Consider the following 25,143-nt stretch of genomic DNA (forward strand, 5'->3'; position numbering starts at 1 on the left):
AAGTTCAACATAATAAGCAAATCCTCCCATAGGATTTAAGTCGTCCCTCCGAACGTTTCACATCATATCGCAGTGCTACACGTGCGTTCGTCCACCAAGCTCTTAACTGGGACTACGTCACCCTAAAAGGCTTCGCATTCACTTTTACCGATGGCAGTCTTCTAGATTTCGTCTCTACTCCTATTTCCTTTTACTCCGCTTTGACCCGGCATATACAGATCGAGCAAAATTCGAAACGGATAGGCATGTCCGTTAGTAAATAGAAAATTAAATTTAAAGATATCATCTTCATTTCAAAGTTTTGGTTATTTGGCTCGTTTTCATTGCTAAAATCCTACAAATAAGGAAAAATCTAAAATTTTCGGTCAACCTTTTTTTTCAGTGTAGCCATCGTGTTGCATGTATGTCTATTACCTTGAACACTTGCAATCGAATTCTAAAGAGGATATCAAAGTATCCCTCCCAAAATTCTGGTGAATTTCTCTAGAGAAAGCTGCCCATGAATTATTTATTGGGTTGCCTAAAAAGCAATTGCGGATTTTTTAAAAGAAAGTAAATGCATTTTTAATAAAACTTAGAATGAACTTTAATCAAATATATAATTGCCATTTTGTTCGCTAACCTTTTGCCATCTTCCTGGCAAGTTTAGTATTCCACGCTCATAGAACTTCTGGCCTTTATGTGCAAAAGACTGAACCAAGTGCAATTTTATAGCCTCATCATTGCCGAAAGTTTTACCATTTAAGGAGTTCTGCAAAGATCGAAATAAATGGTAGTCTGATGGTGCAAGGTCAGGGCTATATGGTGGATACATCAAAAGTTCTCAGCCAAGCTCACTCAGTTTTTGGCGAGTGACCAAAGATGTGTGCGGTCTAGCGTTGTCCTGGTGGAATATGACACCTTTACGATTGACCAATTCTGGTCGCTTCTCCTTGATGGCTGTATTCAGTTTGTCCAATTGTTGACAGTAAACATCCGAATTAATCGTTTGGTTCCTTGGAAGCAGCTCAAAATATACCACACCCTCCCAATCCCACCAAACAGACAGCATAACCTTCTTTTGGTGGATATCAGCCTTTGAAGTGGTTTGAGCTGGTTCACCATGCTTGGACCATGATCGTTTTCGACTAACGTTGTTGTAAACAATCCATTTTTCATCTCCAGTTATGATTCGTTTTAAAAACGGATCGAATTCATTGCGTTTAAGGTGCATAAGGTGCACAAGCGTTGATTCGGTTAGTTAAATGAATTTCTTTCAATACATGTGATACCCATATTAAAATTGACGCCAGACAAACAAATGTAAACAAAATTTCGCGCACTTTTTTCTAAAGCAAGCTAAAAGTAACAGCTGATAACTGACAGAAGAAAGAATGCAACTACAGAGTCACAAGCCGTTGAAAAAATTTGTCAACGCCGACTATATTACTACTATATTACCGACAATTACTTTTTGGGCAACCCAATATTTGGTGCTGTATGTGTCTTAAGTCTTTTGATTTTGCATTCTTTACACAACTTTTATTAATTAAGCCAAATATTGTTCAATCAAACACTGCACCACCGTGTCACATAGGTTGGCATTTGTTTGTCTATAATGTTGAACGTCTGCGTTCTAATCCTGGCAAGAATATAAAATCATAAGTCAATAGTGGTTATCCCCACACTAAGCGTTGGGAACATGTAGTAGGAGCATTTTTCCCTAGTAAAATTTCTTTGCGTAGTGGTGTCAGCCTATGGTATGCCGTGTGAGCAGTTTCCCCTTTATTTCTTAATAAATAGCTCCCTGGAAAACTTGCATTTGCAAGGTTCAATGAAGAGTGTTGAATTTCTTTAAATTCTTTATATAATTCTCAGAAATCTAACCTTGGAAGCACCTGATCTCACTACTAATTAAAATATTCCATTTGATTCAAGACCATGTTTCAATTAATCTCAAACTTGGCAAACTAATTTGCACATTAAGCCCGTAATGAATACACCTCTACTTATGTTACAATGATTAATGCCATTTGGTATTATTTTAGTTTTATTTCATTATTCAACTTCCTTTTATTTTATCATCATAAATACGCGATTGTGAATTAAATCGCAGCCATTTGTTTGTGGCTAACATTTATATAATTTATTATTTGTTCCATTGTAATGGGTCACATTATTCAATTGGATTTGAATAGCTAAACATTTCGATGGTATTTTAATTAATTCATAATACACTGTGTAATCATTAATAGAGGCATGATTAATGCTATGCTACTCAGATATGACCATCACCAAATATCATTGGCCGATGATTTCAGGCCATTACAGCGATTAAAAAAAGACACACACTTACAAACACCCAAACACACACACAATAATTAATGGTTCTCTGGAGTAAATGATTGAATTATAAACTCTCATCGGCTCTCCATGGCTCTGGGTAACAACAACAACAACAACCACTTTAAAAATATCAATTAATTGCAATAGTTTATATAGCCATAACAAAGGCTGTTGTAGTAGCTCTGTTCTCACCTTAGCTAAGGTTTGTGTAGTGGTATGCTTGGTTTTTGGTAAGTAGATATTTAAAATAAATGAGCCAACAACACACCTATTTATAGACCTAATAGCTTATATACTTAAGCTTGTATATAATTGTGTTTGTATATCACTCTAATCTTTGGCCTGTGATTGGCTACTTTTGTACATCGATATGCTTGGGCGCTCACTTATTTACTGAGCGAGAAACAGCGGGCAGCGCTCAAACTGTTTGAAGGCAGAGCTGAGCTGAGCTAAAGGTGTTACACTGCAATGGTTTCAGTTGCCAGTCAGAGAGTGTTTGTGTATGTGTGTGAATGGGAAATTTTGTAATATCAGTGGTGCCACTTCATTAAATCGATGAAGTTGGAATAATTGATTGAGGGAAAGGCTTATGTCGGATCTAAATTTCGTTTTAACATTTCGAAATATCGATTTTAGATTCTTTAAGGGTTTTATATTCCAATTATTGCATCGTGAACTTCTTTTTAAACGGCTTCAAAGTAGCGCTTATGACTGACCCTTAAGCATTACTTTGAAGCCGTTAAATTTTTCTTCTTATAAAATCCCATATTGTCCGGCTGCAAGTGTATTTTGTTCTAATAGTTGGATGTCTTGTGTGTGACGTGGGGATGTTGGAAACCAAACAACGTTTCTGAATGATTTTGACTTGACAAAATCCAGGCTTATCTTGCTCTTCCTTGATTTTAAAAGTGGGTACAAACCTCCCAGGCGTGTCACCTGGGTAGCTACACATAACGGGTGTTAGTGAGCTAAAATGTGCTACGAGTTCACCTATAGAACGATAAAAAAATAGTTTGGGGTGTCGGGTTAGTAGCCCATCACCCGTAAAATCTAAAGAAATTAGTTTAAAGCAAGTAAAAATGTGTTAAATTCAGTCGTGCCGAACTTTGGATACCCACCACTAAGGTGGTGATCAATTCATTGTTTAAAATTTCAACGAAATCGATTAATAATTATGGCTTTTATGGGCTAAAGACCCTAAATCAGCAGATCGGTTTATATGGCAGCTACACTTAAATATAGTCCGATCTGAACAATATTAAGGTTGGATATTGAGAGGTTTAAAAAAACTCACTTTTTCAAATTTCAGGGAAATCGGGTAAAAACTACAGCGGTCTATATGGAAGTTATATCAAAATATAGTCCGATGTGAACCATATTTAGATCAAATGTCGGAAGGCTTAAAACAACTCACCATTTAAAATTTCAGCGAAATCGGGTAATAATTATGGCTTTTATGGGCTGAAGACCCTAAATCAGCAGATCGGTCTCTATGGCAGCTATATCTAAATATTATCCAATCCGAACCATATTTGGGTAAGATGGTGGGAGGCTTTGAACAAATCATTATTTTAAATTTCAGCGAAATCGGATAATAATTACGGCTTTTATGGGCTGAAGACCCTAAATCGGCAGATCGGTCTATATGGAAGCTATATCAAAATATAGTCTGATCTGAATCACATTTGGGTCGGATGTCAGGAGGCTTAAAAGAACTCACCATTTCAAATTTCAGCGAAATCGGTTAATAATTACGGCTTTTGTGGGCTGAAGACCCTAAATCGGCAGATCGGTCTCTATGGCAGCTATTTATATCTAACTATAGTTCAATCTAAGCCATATTTAAGTTGGATGTCGGAAGTCATAAAACAACTCACTGTTTCAAATTTCAGCAAAATCGGATTCTAAATAAAGTTTTTATGGGCTTTAGACCCTTTATCGGGAGATCGGTCTATATGGCAGCTATATCTAAATATGGTCTGATCTGAACCATATTCGGATCGCATGTTGGGCAGCTTAAAACAAATCACTTTTCAAATTTCAGTTACACTTACTTTACTTTAATTGGCTACGACAGAATAATTCCATTCCATACCACTAGCCGGACGTAGAATAGCGTTCCAAGCGCCTCGATTTTCTGCGCTCATTCTAAAATCTCTGACACCAAGTTTCGAGGTGTCTCCCACAACTCTTTCCATCGGGCTTTTGGTCTTCCCGGTTTGCGTGTACCAACGTGTTTGCCTTCCAAAGACTTCTTTGCTGGAGCTTCTTCATCCATTCTGACAACATGACCTAGCCAACTCAGCCGTTGTATTTTGATGCGTGTAACTATGCAATCGTCGTCATACAGCCCATACAGCTTGTGGTTCATACGTCGCCTATATTCTCCGTTAACGCAAACTGCTCCATATATTTTACGAAGAATCTTTCTCTCAAATACTCCAAGCACTGCCTCATCTGCTTTTACAAGTACCCATGCTTCAGAACCATATAACAGCACGGATAGTATCAGTGTCTTGTATAGTGTAATCTTCGTCTGTCGAGAGGTGGCCTTGTTTCTAAACTGCTTACTTAGTCCAAAGTAGCATCTGTTTGCCAGTATTATTCTTCGCTTAATCTCAAAACTGGTGTCATTCGTTTCGGTTACGGCGGTGCCGAGGTAGATAAAGTTACTGACTATCTCAAAGTTGTGGTTCCTCTCCATTTTCTTTATCTGCTCGGTTGTGCAAGGCTTTTTGGGAGCTGAAACCATCCATTTCGTCTTATATCCATTTACAGCCAGACCCATTTTCACTGACTCTCTTTCGATTCTTTCAAAGGCTGCAGTTACTACTTCCGGTGACCGACCTATGATATCGATGTCGTCGGCATAGGCGAGTAGCATGTGTTCTCTTGTGATTAGTGTGCCATATCTATTCACATCTGCATCTCGCATAATCTTCTCCAGCAGGATGTTAAAGAGATCCACACGATAGGCTGTCTCCTTGTCTGAAACCACGTTTGCTATTAAATGGTACGGAGAGATTCTTTCCTATTATTACTGAGGAACGCGTATCAGCAAGTGTCATCCTGCAGAGTCTTATTAATTTTGCAGGGATATCAAACTCAGACATGGCTTGAAATACCTTTGAACGTAAAGGAGTATCGAAGGCGGCTTTGTAGTCAACGAAGAGATGATAGGTGTTAATTTGTCCTTCTCGGGTCTTTTCCATCATTTGGCGCAGTGTGAATGTCTGGTCAAGGGTGGATTTACCAGGTCTAAAGCCGCATTGATAGGGCCCAATTATCTCACTGACTTTAGGTTTCAATCTTTCACACAGTACGCTCGAGAGTATCTTGTGTGCGATGGGGAGGAGACTTATTCCTCTGTAGTTGGCACATTCCGTCTTGTCTCCTTTCTTGTGTACGGGACATAGTAGGCTGAGATTCCAATCATCGAGTAGGCGTTCTTCTAGCCAGATTGCGCAGATAAGCTGATGCATACGCCTTATCAGCGTGTCGCCTCCGGTCTTAAATAGTTCAGCGGGTAACCCGTCGGCTCCTGCTGCCTTGTTGCTACTTGGACCTCATTCTAATCTGCGGTATAATCTTCGCCGCCAACATCGGACACTAGCAGTTGGGTAAAATGTTCTTTCCATATCCTCAGCATGTTATCTGTGTCAGTTACCAGATTTCCTTCTTTGTCTCTGCAAGAGGATGTGCCTGCACCAAAGCCATCGGTTTGATGTTTAATTCTTTGGTAGAATTTCCGGACTTCATTCTGACTCCTGTACATCTCAATTCGCTCACACTCACGTCTTTCCATTTCCTTTTTTTTTCTGCGTAATATACGTTTCTCCTCTCTCCTTTTCTCCCGATACCTCTCCTTCATCTGGGGCGTTTCTACTGATTGCAGGATTGGCTTCAGTAGCATCTCGACACTCTTGGTCGTACCATGGGTTTCTTGGAGGAGGCTTTCGGTACCCAAGTACGGATTTCGCGGCATTTTCCATGGAGTGGGCAATAGTTTGTCACTGCGCCATTATATCATCGGAACAAGGAGTGCTTTAATCAAGCAGTTGGGTCAGTCGAGTGGAGTATGCTGCTGCCATTTGTTGTGCTTGCAGCTTTTCAATGTCCAGCTTCCGTGCAGTGTCAGATCGTACTTTCCTCGCCATGTTCAAACGGGTGCGAATCTTTGCTTCAACAAGGTAATGATCCGAATCTATATTCGCTCCACGGATCGATCGTACATCTAACACCCTGGATCAATGCCTTCCATCTATCACAACGTGATCAATTTTGTTTCTCGTGTTTTGATCGGGTGACAGCCATGGGGCTTTTTTTTATAGATAGACCTACCTATTTTATTTCTTGAGCCCCTAAAGAGCGCAATTCTTATTAGATTTCGCTGAAATTTTCACAATGACTTCTACTACATTCAATTAAAATATAATCCGATTTGGACCATTACTTGATATAGCTCCAATAGCATAGCAATTCTTTTTCTATATTCTCTGTTTCCCTAAAAAGAGATACCGGGAAAAGAACTCGAAAAATGCGATCCATGGTGGAGGGTAGATAAGATTCGGCCCGGGCGAACATAACACGCTAATACTTGTTTTTTTTTTTCGATTTTCTCCCACTGTACGTCGCCGAAGGCTCTGGCTGCGTATCATGAAGTCTAACTTCGTTAGGTTCTCTAGTCAAATTGTGTTGGGTCTCGAGCCTTCAAGGTGTGGCGGGAAACGAAGAGGCTGACCAACTGGCCAGGTTTGAATTGCGGATAGTTTCTGCGAATGCTATGACGATGCTGAACCCTCTTCTGTGCTGGCCTGTTTGGGATAGTGGATTCCGACTAGGGCGAATGCACAGACTTAGCTTGGATGCTGCGGGCTGCAGGATGGTCAAGTCCCTTAGGGCTCAGCCCTCAGCAAGTCAAATTGGGGGATCGGTTTATTTGGCAGCTATATCAGTTTATGAACTGATTTATGACATACTGAACGGCGTGCCGCAGTGCGACACTTCTTTGGGTAGAAGTTTTAACATGGCATAGTACCTCATAGATGTCGCCAACGTTAGGAGGTGATAACTGCAGCTGAATTTTTTTCTGATGTCCTCGCCAGGATTCGAACCAAGACATTCACCGTCATAGACGGACATGCTAACCTCTGTGCTACGTTGGCCTCTAACACCCTATAAAGTATACATATATATTTCTGATCGTCATTGCATTTGAAGTCGATATAGACATGTCCTTCCTTCCTTCCGTCCTTCCGTCCGTCTTCAGAAAGCACGCAAACTGTCAAAGGAGCAAGACAAGCCGCCTGAAATTATGCACATATAATTAATATAGGTAGTTTGAGATTGTAAATTGGCCAAATCGGTCCACGTTTAGGTACAGCTTCCATATAAACCGATCTCCCCAATATACTTCTTGAGCCTCTAGAAGGGGCAATTCTTATCCGATTTGGCTGAAATTTTGCACGATGACTTTTTTATGACCTCCAACAGATGTACTAAGTATGATTCGAATCGGTCCAAAACCTGATATATGTATTAGCTCCCATATATACCGATCTCCCGTATATACTTTTTGAGCCTCTAGAGGGCGCAATTTTTATCCGATTTGGCGATGAATTTTCCTATGACCTTCAAAACATCTACAAAATATGGTTCTAATCGGCTGAACACCTGATATATCATCCATATAAACCGATCTCCCGAATATACTTTTGGAGCCTCTAGAGGGCGCAATTTTTATCCGATTTAGCTGAAGTTTTGCATAATAACTTCTCTTATATTCTCTAACAGATCTTAAAAGTATGGTTCCAATCGGTCGAAAGCCCGATATAGCATCAATATAAACCGATCTCCCGAATATACTTTTTGAGCCGCTAGAATGTGCAATTTTTGTTATGACATTTTTATACCCACCGAAGGATGGGGGATAGTAATTTTGTCATTCCATTTGCAATACATCGAAATATCCATTTCCGAATTTATAAAGTATATATGTTCTTGATCGTAGTCCAAACCTAAGACAGACGGGCAGGCGGATTGACATGGCTAGTCCGTCCGTCTGTCTGTTGAAATTACTTTTCAGGATTTAAAAATGGAGATATTTAGCGAAAAGTTTGCACAAATTCTTCTTCTGTCTATAAGCAGTTTAAGTTCGAAGATCGGCTATATCGGTCTATATCTTGATATAGCCCCCATATAGACCGATCTGCTGATTTAATTTGATAGGGCCATTGAGGCCACATTTATTATCCGATTTCGGTGAAATTTGACACTGTGATCTATGTTGGGCCTCTCGACATCCGCGCTCTATATGGTTTGGATCGTTTTGTATTTGAATATAGCTGCCATATATATCGAACTCCCGATTTAAGGTTTTGGGGCCAAAACAGGCAAATTTATTGTATTACCCGATTTCGTGGAAGTTTGGCACAGTGAGCTATGTTAGGCCCCTCGACATACGGGTTCAACATTGCCCCCATCACTCTATATATGGAAATAGCCGCAAAATAGACCGATCACCCGATTTAAGGTCGTGGGCCCATAAAAGGCCTTTTTTTATCCGATTTCACTGACATTTAGCAAAGTGACCTATGTTAGGCTTTTCTGTTTTACCAACTTGTACAGTGAATTGTATATATTAAACCACTCAACGTCCGTGCCAAGTTTGGTCGAAATCGAAACATCTTTCGATATAGCTGCTGTGGTTTAAAAATGATGCATTTTCATCAGATTATGACGAAAGGTGGTTAACATCTGAAGTAGCCGAGGTGGTGGGTATTCAAAGTTTGGCCCGGCCCGGCTTTTGACTTGTTAACGTTGCTATAGAGAACTTGCGGCACTTGTTAGAGGTTAGTGGTCATCTTTTTGAAAAAACGGCCAAGATTATCTGAGCTTTGCAAGGTTATAGCTCAATGGAATCAACCCCGAACTCAAATGCAAATTGCAAATTTTGCCCATGAACATTCCACAAAGGAACAGGGGCAAACTTCTTACATATCAATAAGTGCAGTCCGATTCAAGTTTAAGCTCAATGATAAGGGGCTTCCTTTTTATAGCCGAATCCGAACAGTGTGCCGCAGTGCGACACCTCTTTGGAGAGAAGTTTTACATGGCATAGTACCTCACAAATGTCGAACCCAGGCATTCAGCGTCATAGGCGGACATGCTAACCTCTGCGCTACGGTGGCCTCCCCGAACTCACAGATCAATATTTCCATTTAACATTAAAATATAACATTTTATACCCACAGACCACCTAAAGATATTTTATATCGATTCTCTTTGAAAACATCTGGCATCTTCATTAAAGTTTTGCCTCTCTTGAGTCTCATCGAAAAGGGGGCGTAGTTAGCTCTCTCAAATTGGCTTAAAATGCCGCTTTATAAACAAGTTTTAACTCTTTGCTTAAAGATGCCCCACAACTAAAGCTGATGATCAACATGTGGTGGGCTTATATACCTACACTAGCGCCACATGCATACACACATGAAAAACAAAACTCATCACCTATACAAACCCCTTTCAAAGCCTTTCGGGGGTTTTCAATGTATGAGTGTTGTTGGCCGGATCATTGAAAATTCACACAGACAACAGCAATGCTTGACTACACTGAACTGAACTGTTGACTTTGGGGGGCTCTTCTGAACGTGTATGGATTGTTGGTGGCCGTAACAACATTTAGTTTCCATTTGAAACGCTCTTAGGTCATACTTTGTAACTCGTTGTGCGATCGCACGCTCGAATTCTTGATCGCTTTTTCTTTTACTGAAATTTAAACGTTGTGTGGTTCGATGCAAGTCTGGGCCGGCTGAGATCTTCAGGGCTATTCGTTTCTTCGGTTGCCGTCGGTATTGGCCTTCGTCATAGTGGTCGTCCGTCAGTTATTGTTGTCGCGCATTGTACATCGTTGCTCTTGCCGGTCTTTTTAGAACCCAAAGAAAGAAGAAGAAGAAGAAAAAAAACAAAGAGTGTGTGAGCGCGCACTGAGGTGCCACTTGCTGCAAAAAGGGTTTCTGTTTGGTTTTGTTTCTGTTTCTGTTTATTATTGTTCTTGTGGGTTACGGACAACCCAAGGGAATTGGCTTGCACTTGGCAATCTTTAGTAGTGCAACAGACGCCAGACGATAAGAATGCCCCCAGTCAAGTGTGATGCGTGTGTGTGAGATTTTTCTAAAGTGATGATACGTTAAAAAAAAGGAAATCTCTTGAAAATCGCGCCAGATTGAATGAGGAGGAAAATACTAACAACAACAACAAAAATAAAGAATAAATTGAATTAAGTGATTATTTTTTTTAGAGCTGCAATATAAAGCTGACATGTACTAAGGTGTGCTGAAGAAAGTGAAAATTACTTTGTAATAATAAGGAAAAAAATTCTATACATTGTTAACAGCCAAAAAAGTGAAATGAATTAAAAAGTTTATGGAAAATGGATACCAGTGTGCATAAAATAAATAAATACATGTATTTACTCCATAGCAGTGATTTGGATTAAGATTTATTAGAAAACGAAAAAAGAAAATTAGTAATTTTTTTGCTCACTAGTGAAACAAAGTTTAAGCACAGCATTGGATAATAGGAACTTGGGCGTTTCTAAGGCTCAGATAGTACATTAACATGTAAGTAAAAATGTGTAAAAAATTTAAATACATAAATGCTTGCAGAAATAGTTACGTGTTAAGGAGATATAAGCTTCCCGCTAAACGATTTGTTAGCATGGTCGGTATAACGGTACGAGGGTGGTGGGGTTTAACACCCACCATAGGGGTTTGATTTGTTGCTACAAATTAAAATCCGTGGTATCACAATGGACTAAAATCTTCTTATTTTGTTGGTTAAAGGATTAAAAGATTATAACCTTATAAATAATATTCAAACTTATAATCGTTAAAGCTGAAATAAAACAAATAACAAGTAAAGCGTGCTAACTTCGGCCGGGCCGTATCTTGGAAACCCACCACTTTGGATTCTGATGGTTTATATGGGAGCTATATCAGAGTATAGACTGATTTGGACCATGCTTGACACAATTGTTGGAAGTCATAACGGAACACTACATGCAAAATTTCAACCAAGTCGGCCAAAAATTACGGCTTCCAGGGGCGCAAGAATTCAAATGGGAGCTATTGGGTTGCCCAAAAAGTAATTGCGGATTTTTCATATAGTCGGCGTTGACAAATTTTTTCACAGCTTGTGACTCCGTAATTGCATTCTTTCTTCTGTCAGTTATCAGCTGTTACTTTTAGCTTGCTTTAGAAAAAAGTGTAAAAAAAGTATATTTGATTAAAGTTCTTTCTAAGTTTTATTAAAAATGCATTTACTTTCTTTTAAAAAATCCGCAATTACTTTTTGGGCAACCAATACATCAGGTTATAGACCGATTTTGACCATATTTAGCACGGATGTTAGAAGTCATACCAAAATACCATCGGCAAAATTTAAGCAAAATCAGCCAAAACTGATGGCTTCCAGGGGCTCAATAAGTCCAATCGGGAGATCAGTTTATATGGGAGCTATAACAGGTCATAAACCGATTTGGACCGTACTTGGCACAGTTACTGGAAGTCATAACGGAACACCAGAGGCAAAATTTCAGCCGAATAGGACAATAATTGCGGTTTGTAAAGTCTGAAGAAGTCAAATCAGGAGATCGGTTTATATAGAGAGCTATATCCAAATCTGAACCTATATGGCCCATTTTCAAACTCCAACGAACTACATCAACATTAAGTATTTGGGCAAAATTTCAAACGTCTTGCTTTACGCTTTCGATCGCTATTGTGATTTCGACAGACAGATGGACATGGCTAGATCGACTCGGAACGTCGAGACGATCAAGAAAATATATACTTTATGGGGTCCTAGATGAATATTTCGAGGTTTTACAAACGGAATGACTAGATTAGTATACCCCTGTCCTATGGTAGTGGCCATAAAAAGGCATTAAGTTATGATGCTCGAACTATAGATTGGACCAACACAAATATGGTCCGATCAGGACCATATTTGTATTGGATGTCTTTACTTACTTTACTTTAATTGGCTACGACAGAATATTTCTTCCACTAGCCGAACGTAGAATAGCGTTCCAAGCGCCTCGATCTTCTGCGCTCATTCTAAAATCTCTGACACCAAGTTTCGAGGTGTCTCCCACCACTTGATCTTTCCATCCGGCATTTGGTCTTCCCGGTTTGCGTGTACCACCGTGTTTGCCTTCAAAAGACTTCTTTGCTGGTCCATATATATTACGAAGAATCTTTCTCTCAAATACTCCAAGCACTGCCTCATCTGCTTTCACACATGTGCCCATGCTTCAGAACCATATAACAGCACGGGTAGTATCAGTGTCTTGTAAAGTGTAGTTTTCGTCTGTCGAGAGGTGGCCTTGTTTCTAAACTGCTTACTTAGTCCAAAGTAGCATCTGTTTGCCAGTATTATCCTTCGCTTTATCTCAAAACTGGTGTCATTCGTTTCGGTTACTGCGGTGCCGAGGTAGATAAAGTTACTGACTATCTCAAAGTTGTGGTTCCCAACTTTCTCCATGTTCTTTATCTGCTCGGTTGTACAAGGTAAAAAGCCTTATCTCCATTTAGTGCCAGACCCATTCTCACTGACTCTCTTTCGATTCTTTCAAAGGCTGCAGTTACTATTTCTGGTGACCGACCTATGATATCGATATCGTCGGCATAGGCGAGTAGCATGTGCTCTCTTGTGATTAGTGTGCCATATCTATTCACTTCTGCATCTCGTATAATCTTCTCCAGCAGGATATTAAAGAGATCACACGAGAGGCTGTCTCCTTGTCTGAAACCTCGTTTAGTATTAAATGGTTTGGAGAGATTCTTTCCTATTCTTACTGAGGAACGCGTATCAGCAAGTGTCATCCTGCAGAGTCTTATTAATTTTGCAGGGATACCAAACTCAGACATGGCTTGAAATACCTTTGAACGTATTGGATGTCGGGAGTCTTAAATCACTTTTTTTCAAATTCATCAGAATCGAAGAATAAATGCGCCTTTTATGATCTTGAGGCCTTAAAGCTGAATATCGATCTGTATGGCTGCTATATCTAAATATAGTCCGATCTGGACCATGTTCGGGACAGATGTTGATAGAACTCACTACTTCAAATTTCAGCGACGTCGGGTGATAAATGGGCATGTTCTAAGCCTAAGAACCAAAATCGGCAGATCGGTCTATATGGCATCTATTTCCAAATATAGTCCGATGTGACCCATTCAAGAACTTAACCTGCGTATAGAAGAAATACGAGTCTGTGCACAATTTCTCAACTCAATATCTCAATTTTTAAAGACTGTAGCGTGATTACAACTAACGGAAACACAGATAGACAGACGGACATCGTTAAATCGTTTTAGAATTTTACAACGATCCAAAATAAATATACTTTGTAGGGTCGGAAATGGATATTTCGATGTTATACAAACGAAATGACTAAATTAATATACGCCCTATCCTATGTCGGTGGGTATAATAATTGGAAAAACAACAGACTTTCAGCTATGGCTACAAAGTTGAAAAAATAATTGTTCGAACCTCCATAATAATAAACGTTGCACAGTGGGATAGAATCGAACAAGTGAAAACGTGCTAAGTTCAGCTGGGCCGAATCTTGGGTACCCACCACATCAAGGATTCCGCTTAAAATTTGCCTTTATTTTAAACAATCAAATCGGGAATTGGTGGCGGCTGCTTAAGTCTCATGTAGTCATACCGGTGAATCGGTATTTAAGGGGCCTATATCAGTATATAGACCGATTTAGATCATACTTGGCTTGGACGCTGGAAGTCATAGCAAAAATCTTTGCGGAAAATTTCAGCCAAATCGGGTGAAAATTGAGGCCTCTAGGAGCTTAAGAAGTCAAATCCGGGTATCGGAATATATGGGGGCTATATCAGTATATAGATCAATTCGGATCATGAAATTTTGCACGAATGTTGGTCTTGGGTTATAGGCACGGGATAAGGCTGGATTTGGTGATATTCGTACGTTTAGGTACAAAAAAGTACCAAAAAGGGCGAAATGATATATATTTGTCCAGCGCAAACGGAGATGGCTAGAATTATGTTCTTGGGAAATCGTACCGCAATTTGTACTATTTGGTACTTTCATTGTAAATTAAATTTTGGAACTCTGAATTTTGGAACTTAGGTACCCCCTATGGCAACCTTAGTTGGTCGACTTTAACAGTTTTTTGGAAATTTGTATATTTAGGTACAAAAAAAAGTACCAAAAGGTACGAAATGGGTGAACTTTGTACAGAGCGGATGGATAGAATTAGAATTTTGACATTTGACTTAAATGACATCAGGTGCAAAAGAATGAGGGTGAAAAGAAAAACTGGAAAAGTAATACTGTTAACGGGATAAAACGTACATTGGTACCATTTGGTACTTTCTTTACAGCTAGAGCTAGAGATCTGAAATTTGGCATGTAGGTACAACTAGGGAAAAATATGATGGATGACTAAATGATCTATTCAAAGTTCGTATAGTTTGGCATCAAAATTGGTACCATTTGGTACTTTCTTTATAGATGGAGCTAGAGTTCAGAAATTTGGAATAGCTTAGTTTCGCCTACAGGAAAAGCTAGAATTAAGCAATTTGACAAATATTGTCGCAGTTTTAAACACAATACGACATGTGGAAGAAAACGTACTAATTGTGGCGCCATTTGTACTTTGAAAGTAGATATTGGGTGAATAGAAGATATTCGTTAGTCGTACATCTATGTACTCAAACGGTCAAAACTGTATATTCTTTACGGAGTGAGATAAAGCTCTCAAATTTGGGAAACAGGGACACCGTGGCGATTTTATGATTTTTGGCATATATTGTTAGTCTTGGTGCTATTTGGTATTTGCTTTATGAAAGCAAATGCTATTATTAGAAAACTTCATAATCCTATAAACTGAGTCTTCGTTTTCGGAAGTTCTAGTTTAAAATGGGGGTATAAAAAACGGGATAGCAAAATGGACCGCCAGTATGCCAGATTGATTATATGGAGGAATGCCAGTTTATTAACCGACTCGGTTCAAACTCGGCAATGATGTTTGACTCTGTAATTGCATTCTTTCTCCTGTCAGTTATCAGCTGTTAATTTTAGCTTGATTTAGAAAAAAGTGTAAAAAAAGTATATTTGATTAAAGTTTATTCTAAGTTTTATTGAAAATGCATTTACTTTCTTTTAAAAAATCCGCAATTACTTTTTGGGCAGCCCAATAGTATAAAATATGCCATTTGCGAAACGGAAAGAGTTAACTCTTTGTGATGTGGTTAGAGCTAAGGTGAGGTTATTGTGATCATGTGCAAAATTTCAACGCCCTAAGTGGCCCCGGCGCCTCTTGGCAGTGTCCTAAAGTTGGTCACCTCGATGTATCGAAAAATTGTTCGGGCTGCCAAACCTTCATTCGAAAAATCCCTACAAAAAAGTTCCGCTTGAGGTCTATAATAAATAACTCAACTGGTTTTGGGGAAATTCGACTTTTAATGTTCATTTTTTAAAATTTTGGGCGAGACTTGCTTCGAATTTTATGAATTACGAAGGCATTTGTGGTTCGATTTTCATTTTGATGCATGATTTGGATTGGTGACAAAATTTATAATGACTTTGTGCCGGTATGCGTCAACATCCGATAATTAAGTTAAAAGTTTTACAGTTTGGAAGTCAAACAAGTAAAAGCGTGCTAAGTTCGGCCGGCCGAATCTGGAACCGAACAAGGATGACAGAGAGACCGGTTTATATTGGAGCTATATCGGGTTATACACTGATTTGGACCGTACTTGGTACAGTTCTTGGAAGTCATATCGGAACACCACATGCAAGCGGTCAAAAATTGCTGCTTGTAAGGGATCAAGAAGTCAAATCGGGAAATCGGTTCATATGGGAGTTATATCAGGTTGTGGTGCAGGGTATTGTTTGTGTTTCCTTCGTATACCAATTTCATGCAAAGACCTAAAATACTCAACTGCAAACAGCAAAATTTGCCCATGAACATTCCATTAAAGAACGGGGGCAAACTTCTCACATCTCAATGAGTGCTGCTCAATGACAAGGGGCCTCCTTTTTATTGCCGAGTCCGAACGGCGTGCCGCAGTGCGACACCTCTTTGGAGAGAAGTTTTACATGGCATAGTACCCTAAAAATGTTGCCAGCATTAGGAGGGGAAAACCACCGCTGAAAATTGTTTCCGATGGTCTCGCCAGGATTCGAACCCAGGCTTTCAGCATCATAGGCGGACATGCTAACCTCTGCGCTAAGGAGGCATCCAAAAAAATACTCAACTGGATTCCTTAAAAAGCACTATATCTAACTTTAGACTTCATATCAGCACGATATACGTTTAAAAGCTCGGCATAATAATTCATATTTTTCGTTTTCCAGCTTTTTTGCCTGTTGGGCGAAAATCATTAAATTTTTTTGTTTGATTCTCTTTCGAGACGAGCTCAATGATCGGATATTTTCACTGCAAATGGAAAAGGAAATCCAGAGATCGCAACACACACCAACCACTATGGGACGCGTTTCATAATTTGGTTACAATTGCTCATCAGCCATATTAGGTGTGAAGGCTTCAAGGGCCGTACGTTGGTATGTTGTGCTTGTACCGAATTGATTGCGAAAACGCCTCTATGATACAAATACCATATTAACAACGTTCGACAACCCTATTTATTAGCTGTACTTTTCCCAATGCATGTGTTTTTGTGTAATGGCAAATTTTCTGTCTGCACAAACTACACTAATTCCATGGTATGCACATGATTCTGTGCATCTTTTGAAAGTTGTATTGATGACTTTAAACGCTAGACAACGGCAACGGCTCTCGCTGTTGCTCCGTATGCCCAGGTTCGAATCCCGGCCAGGAACTGCCGTTTTTTTTTATTTTAGGGCGAAGACCATTCAATTTTATAATTTTTTTGGTTTCTCTTTCGAGACGAGTTCAATGATCGGAGATTTTATTTTGCTTATTGGGAGGGAAAAAAATAAAGGGTATCCGTTTCTTTATTTGCAAAAACAAAAAATCTACTTATAGCATGGGAGATCTGTCGTACATATTCTTACCCCATCGCAAAATCTCTATTGGCCATCACCTCTACTATCTTCAGTAGTCATCGCATATATGCGAGACCGCCGACAAATTTGCTCCACACGGACTAATAGCGTTTCGTCCGGAAACAGATAGCACCATGACGGAGCCCGGATTTCATTGAGGAATATAAAAAATTCCACTAGGCACCTCGATTTCACTATTCTCGTACCCAAGACATTGAGCGCCGTCATACTGCCCAATTGGAAGGCGGTAAACCCCTTACCGAACTTTTCTTGCTGCCATCGTGACGACATGACCTATGATGTCGATTTCGTTGGCATAGGCGAGTAGCTTGTGTTCTCTTGTGATTAGTGTGCCATATCTTTTCACATCTGCATCTCGTATAATCTTCTCCAGAAGGATATTAAAGAGATCACACGATAGGCTGTCTCCTTGTCTGAAACCTCGTTTGGTATTAAATGGTTCGGAGAGATTCTTTCCTATTCTTATTGAGCAACGCGTATCAGCAAGTGTTATCCTGCAGAGTCTTATTAATTTTGCAGCGATACCAAACTCAGACATGGCTTGAAATACCTTTGAACGTAAAGGGGTATCGAAAGCGGCTTCGTAGTCAACAAAGAAATGGTAGGTGTTGATTTGTCCTTCTCGGGTTTTTTCCAGGATTTTGCGCAGTGTGATTTTCTGATACAGAATGGATTTACTAGGTCTAAAGCCGCATTGATAGGGCCCAATTATCTCATTGACTTTAGGTTTTAATCTTTCACACAGTACGCTCGAGAGTATCTTGTATGCGATGGGAAGGAGACTTATTCCTCTGTAGTTGGCACATTCCGTCTTGTCTCCTTTCTTGTGTACAAGATCATCTGATGGATCATCGGGTATGGGTTCTTCCAGCCAAGCGGCTAGCTTTACGCGTAGCAGTGACCCGTCTGAAGAACAACAAGGCAGCATGAGCCGACGGGTTACCCGCTGAACTATTAAAAACCGGAGGCGACACACAGATAAGCTGATGCATGCGCCTTATCAGCGTATCGCCTCCGGTTTTTATTAGTTCAGCGGGTAACCTGTCGGCTCATGCTGCCTTTTGTTCTTTAGTAGCGTTGCTGCTACGCGTAAAGCTAGCAGCTTGAAATTTTGCACAGATACTTAATATTGATGTAGTTCGTTGGGGATTGCAAATGGGCCATTTCGGTATAGATCTAGATATAGCTCTCATATAATCCGATCTCCCGATTTGACTTCTTGAGCCCCTGGAAACCCCAATTTTTGTCCGATTTGTCTGAGATTTTGTATGTGGTGTTTCGTTATGACTTTTAACAACTGTGTAAAGTACGGTTTAAATCGGTCTATAACCTGATATAGCTCTTATATAATCCGATCTCCGATATGACTTCTTGAGCCTTTACATGCCGCAATTTTTGTCCGATTTTGCTGAAGTTTTGCACATGGTGTTCCGTTATGACTTCCAATAACTCTGCCAAGTACATTCTGAATCGGTCTATAACCTGATTTAGCTCCGATATAAACCGATCTCATGATATGACTTCTTGAGCCCCTGGAAGCAGCAATTTTTTTCCTTTATGACTTCCTACAACTGTGTCAAGTACGGTCCAAATCGGTCTCTAGCTTCATATATCTTCATATAGCTACCATATAAACCGATCTTCCGATATGACTTCTCTGTCCGTCCGAAAATCTGAAGATCTGAGAATCTGTGGAATTTTTCACAGATTCTCTTTTTATCCATAGGCAGAATAAGTTCGAAGATGGGCTATGTTATTGCTCTCATATAGACGATCCGCCCTCATAAAGACCGATCAGCCCTAATATAGACCGATCCGCCCTAATATAAACCGATCCCCCGATTAAAGGTCTTAGGCTTAAAAAACCGCTTTATTTCACTGATATTTAGCACAACGAGTTGGCTTGGGTCCCCCAATATCCGCACCGAGTATGGTGCAGATCGGACTGTATTTGCATAAAGCTGCCATATACACCAATCTCCCAATTTAAGTTCTTGGGCCTTTAAAAGGCGCATTTATAACCCGATTTCGCTTTAGAACAGTGAGCTGTGCCGAATATGATCCAGATCGGATGTTTGGATATAGCTACCATATACACCGAACTCCACCGAGGGCCACCGTAGCGCAGAGGTTAGCATGTCCACCTATGACGCTGAACGCCTGGGATCGAATTTTGGCGAGACCATCAGAAACAATTTTCAGTGGTGGTCCTCTAGTGCTGGCAACATTTGTGAGGTACTATGCCATGTAAAACTTCTCTCCAAAAGGGTTTTGCTCTGCGCTACGCCGTTCGGACTCGGCTATAAACAAAAAGGCCCCTCATCATTGAGCTTAAACTTGAATCGGACTGAACTCATTGATATGTGAAAAGTTTGCCTCTGTTCGTTAGTGGAATGTTCATGGCAAAAATTTGAAATTTGCAATATACCGATCTCCAGATTTTAAGTCCTGAGCATATAAAAGGCACATTTATTACCTCATCTGTACTAGGCCCTTCGATATCCGTGTTCAATATCGTCCAGATCGAACTATATTTGTTTGTGTGTTCCTTATAGACTCAGAAACGGCTGAACCGATTTTCTTGAAATTTTCCCAGTTGGTGCTTAATGATCCCGTGGTGAAAATAGGGTACTACATATTTTGATATCTGAAGGGGGGCGGACCCTCCCCCTTATCCTAATTTTCAGAAACGCCAGATCTCTGAGATGGGTGCTGCGATTTAAGCAAAATTTTGTGTGCTCTCACGTAGTACCCTAGAAATAAAAATTTGGTATCCAAATTTCGGATGGGGTACCTAGGGGGGCCGCCCCACCCTTAAACCTACCAAACCTATATATTTAGACCAATCACGACAATATGGGACTCAAATGAAAGGTATTTGGGATAAGAAAACGTATCTAATATCCAATTGTCGGACCAAGTGTTAGGGGGACCACCCCAACCCCCAAAACACCCCTAAATCGGACATATTTACCGATCATGGCAATATGGGACTCAAATGAAAGGTATTTGAGTGTAGAATACGAATCTGATATCCAAATGTGGGACGAAGTTTCTGGGGGACCACCCCTTCCCCAAAACACCCCCCAAACAGGATTTATTTACTGTACATGGGAATATGGAGCTTAAATAAAAGGTATTTGAGTGTAGAATTTGAATCTGACATTCAAATATGGGACCAAGTGTTTGGGGGGCCGCCTCTCTCCAAAAACATCCACCAAAGGGGACAAATTTACGACCATAGCAATATGGGGCTCAAATGAAAGGTCTTTGGGAGTAAAGCAGGAATCTGATATCAATATTCGGGAAAAGTGTCTATGGGGCCACCCCACACCAACAACACCACCCAAATAGTAAGTATTTCCTGGCCATTGCAATAAGAGGATTTTTAGAGGGGAACACGAATCCGATTTATATTTTCAAGGCCAACTCACTGAGTTGCCGCCCATCCCCCAGAACACCCCCGAAGCCGGTCATGTTTGCCGACTATATGGGGTAAAGGTTAAGGGACCCATTGTCCAGGGGACGTCCCACCACCATAACAACCCCCAAACAGAACGTTTTTGCTCACCAAGACAATTTGGGTCTTACAGAGAGTGGAACTAAATATCCAAACCGGACATATTTACTGACTTTTGCAATAAGGAGTTTAAATGAGATTAGAAAACGAATTTGATATCCAATTTTGAACCCAATGGCAGTTATGGGGTTCAAATAAATGATATATAGATATATGAGAATAGAGCACGTTGCTGATATATTTTCTGAGCTTAGTGTTTGGGGGACCACCCCAATCCCCAAAACACCGTTGAATCGGGCATATTTACTGAGCATGTCAATGTGGGGCTTAAATGAAAGGAGTTGGGGGGTAGAGCAAGAATTGATACCCACTTTCGGGATCAATTTTCTGGGGGCCTACCCCTATGCCAAAATACTCGACAAACAGCAATTTTTTAGTGACCATGGGAATATGTGGCTCAATTTAGAGGTATTTGGGAATAGAATACGAATTTAATATACAAATGTAGGACCATGTATTTAGGGCATCACCCTTTTCCCAAAACACCCCCCCCGAAGGGTAACAATTTTTCGACCTTGCAAATATGTGGCTTAAATGAGAGGTATTTGAGATTAGACAATTTTGAGATTTCACAATTCCTACTCAAAATTATTACACCACCCTCGTATATGCATACAATGCTATTCATATTATAATTGAAAAGGAAATAAACGCAATATTCCACATACCTAATCGAAAAGGCATTTCAAGTAAAAGTAGACAAAAGGTTAAATCTAAGCCAGGGCAGAAGATCAATTACCAGATCATAAACAGCCTTTCCAAAAAAAAAAATGATTGATGATTTTCAAGACTTACAAAGCAATTTTTTGACGTCCATTTATATTTTCAAAAACACACAAAAAACAGTTTTTGATAATCACAAGAATAAGACGTAATAATATGCAGAAACAAAAGGAAAATCAAAGGTTGAGCAGAAAAAGAAAAGAATAATCCAAAACTGTTAACTGTTTTTTTTTTTAATTTTGCTATATACTCGCAATCTTCATTGAAATTGGAAGGGGTAACTGTTTAAGAAAAAACAAAAAAAATCCTCAACTGTTACAATTTTTGAACTCACACATATTTTCTTCTCCTTGGGTATGTTGTTTGAAGATAATGAAAGTTTTTGTGTGGCGCAATAAGAGATTTAAAATATTTGAATATAATTATGATGCATTCATTAATTGCACTTCATATGCAAGATCAATCTGTGTATGGGGCAGCAGACAACCAAACTTGACAATGAGTTGACGTTGCATTTATGATTTTTGGGTGGCTGGACACACACACCTCTTCAGTCTTCAGCACTTGTCTGCGGGATATGATACCATTTATCTGTCTGTCCGTTCATCCGTCCGTCCGTCCGTCCATCCATCCATGCATACTACCTTCTGTCTGGCTCTCCGACAGTCTCTTTGTTTTGTTGGTTACTGGCACTTAGTGGAAACAATTGGCGCCAATTATTGCTCCAAAAAATGTATTCATTCATTGAATGGACATTTTCAAGAAGTTCGGTAGATGTTGAAACGGCCAACTTACTTTGGCCACCATGTCAGTCTGTGTCGCTCTTTCTCTGTCGCTTGTCCATCAGCCTCTATGGGCGTTTGTGTTGGCATTTATCAAGATTTGTGATTGCAAGTTCTATGGAATTATTTTAAATTGAACTGAATTGTCCGTCTGTCTGTCTGTCTGGCTGCATCACAACAATGAGGCAATGAGATGATATCGATTTTATGATGTGTCTCATTTTCAGCATTCATCATAAGGTTGTGGGGGAGGGGTTTCGGAAATTGTCTCGCTATTGATTTAAAACAATTTCAAAGTTTTATATGGGTGATCGTATAGATTGTCTAAATAAGATTTTTCGCATAGAAACAGGTATTTGGCAGTATGACGGTATTCCGTTGAGTAATTTTAGGAGGCCACCGTAGCGCAGAGGCCACCGTAGCGCAGAGGTTAGCATGTCTGCCTATGACGCTGAACGCCTGGGTTCAAATTCTGGCGAGACCATCAGAAAAAAATGTCAGTGGTGGCTTTCCCCTCCTAATGCTGGCAACATTTGTGAGGTCCTATGCCATGTAAAACTTCTCTCCAAAGAGGTGTCTCGTTCGGGCTCGGCTATAAAAGGGAGGCCCCTTATCATGGAGCTTAAATTTGAATCGGACTGCACTCATTGATATGTGAGAAATTTGCCCCTGTTCCTTAGTGGAATGTTCATGGGCAAAATTTGCAATTTGCAATTTAAGGAGGCCCCCGGCCGATACGGGATGACTGTGAGCACCACACAGGCTAGAACTTTGAGCTCCGACTTGTGTGGTGCCCATCGTTATCACGGGAAGCTTAGCTGAAAGCTACCAGGCGCGTCCACACGTTGCGGATGGTGGAAAGCTCCGTTGTTATGCGGAGTAGCTGCAAATGCGGCCGCGGGCAGTCAGCGATTTTCGAGAGGAGAGTCTCTGTGAGGAGTCAGGTGGCACTGGCTCTTAATTAAATACTGAGTGCTAATGATATTCGAGATGAAAAGGCGAGTTATTGGCGCCTTCAAATAACCAATGGCCAACATCAGCGTCTGTTCCCAGGTTAGGGGCGGCTGGCGGCGAGCGTCGGATCTTGGAGCAAGCGGCTCGCCACAACGAGGGATACGTGTGCAATCCCACAAAACCCATGCGGTTGGGGCTCTGGGCCAATAACCCGCCCCCGGAAAACTGAGAACTACTATGAGAAACAAAGGAATAGTAAAAACGGACCCCCCCCCAACGTTGACGACCCACGCAAACGAAAAAAGGACCATGATTTGCGAATCTGCACCTGGAATGTCCGCACTCTCTATAGAGAAGGTGCAGTATACGCGCTGGCGGATGTAGTGGAGAAGTACAAGGCAGATATAACCACCTTACGGAAGTGCGATGGACTGGGAATGGCGTCACAACAACACCAAACCTTCACATTGATATGGAAGGGTTTTTTTTTTAACTGTGTAAGGGCCTTTACTTAGACCACTATACTATAGCTGTCATATCACGAGGCATGAATTTGGCTGTGGATTTGTGGTTAGTCGGAAACTGAAACACCTTGTCTCAAGCTTTACTCCGGTGGAGTAAATCCGTTTAAAAACCAAATTCTTCAACATCAGCCTTGTGTGTACCCATGCCCCGACAAAAGACAAGGACGAGCATACCAAGGATATTTTCTACGAGCGCCTTGAGAGAGAATATGACCGCTGCCCCGCCCATGATATTAAAATCATTCTGGGAGACTTTAATGCGAAGATAGGGAAGGAAGAAAATTTTGCTCCAACAATCAGAAAGTTTAGCCTCCACGAGATAACGTCCAGTAATGGGTTGAGGCTGATAGATTTCGCCGCGGCAAAAAACATGGTAGTTAGTAGCACCAGATTTCAATATAAAAATATTCACAAAGCCACATGGCTGTCACCCGATCAAAACTCGAGGAACCAACTTGAACAAGTTGTGATAGATGGAAGGTATTCATCCAGCGTGTTAGATGTACGATCGATCCGTGGAGCGAATATAGATTCGGATTATTACCTTGTTGAAGCAAAGGTTTGTACCCGTTTGAATATGGCGAGGAAAGTACGATCTGACACTGCACGGATGCTGGACATTGAAAAGCTGCAAACACAACAAATGGCAGCGGCATACTACACTCGAGTGACCCAACTGCTTGAAGAAAGCACTCCTTGTTCCGATGATATAATGGCGGAGTGGCAAACCATTGCATACTAATACGTACTTGGGTACCGAAAGCCTCCCCAAGAAATCAAGAATGTCGAGATGCTACTCAAGTCATGAATGCGGCATACAGAGCAACCCTGCAATAAGTAGCAACTCGACAGATAAAGGAGAGGTATCTGGAGGAAAGGAGAGAGAGGAGAAAAGTCTATTCCGCAGCATTAGCGAACTTAGCCCAGCTTTCTGGGGGAGGCTAAAACCCTTTGAATAGCAATTAAATTAGCAAATGTTGTCGCAAACAACGAAATTTTTAAATTTCTGGGGAGGGCTCACACTTTTCTGGGGGGTACTGTGCCCACTCCCCAGAGGCCTATCTACACTTATGTTCCGCAGAAAGAAAAAGGATATGGAAAAACGTGAGTGTGAGCAAATTGAGATGTTTAGGAGTCAGAATGAAGATCGGAAAT

The 25,143-nt window shown here is 40.4% G+C and overlaps 1 protein-coding gene across 3 annotated transcripts in view; it reads left to right on the plus strand.

Moving 5' to 3' along the window:
• The first annotated feature begins 10,019 nt into the window (after window positions 1-10,019).
• Window positions 10,020-25,143, plus strand: part of LOC106084793 (uncharacterized) — a 200,046-nt gene continuing 184,922 nt past the window's right edge. The window contains exons 1-2 of one of the 3 annotated variants that reach the window (XM_059363038.1): window positions 10,020-10,336; window positions 10,625-10,946. The gene's annotated coding sequence lies outside the window, so the exon portion shown is untranslated. Of the gene's footprint in view, window positions 10,947-25,143 lie in introns of all 3 variants that reach the window. The other 2 variants (XM_059363039.1, XM_059363037.1) reach the window with 2 other exon arrangements.

Source organism: Stomoxys calcitrans, chromosome 2 (assembly GCF_963082655.1).
Source record: "Stomoxys calcitrans chromosome 2, idStoCalc2.1, whole genome shotgun sequence".
In the NCBI taxonomy this organism is placed as follows: Eukaryota; Metazoa; Arthropoda; class Insecta; order Diptera; family Muscidae; genus Stomoxys; species Stomoxys calcitrans.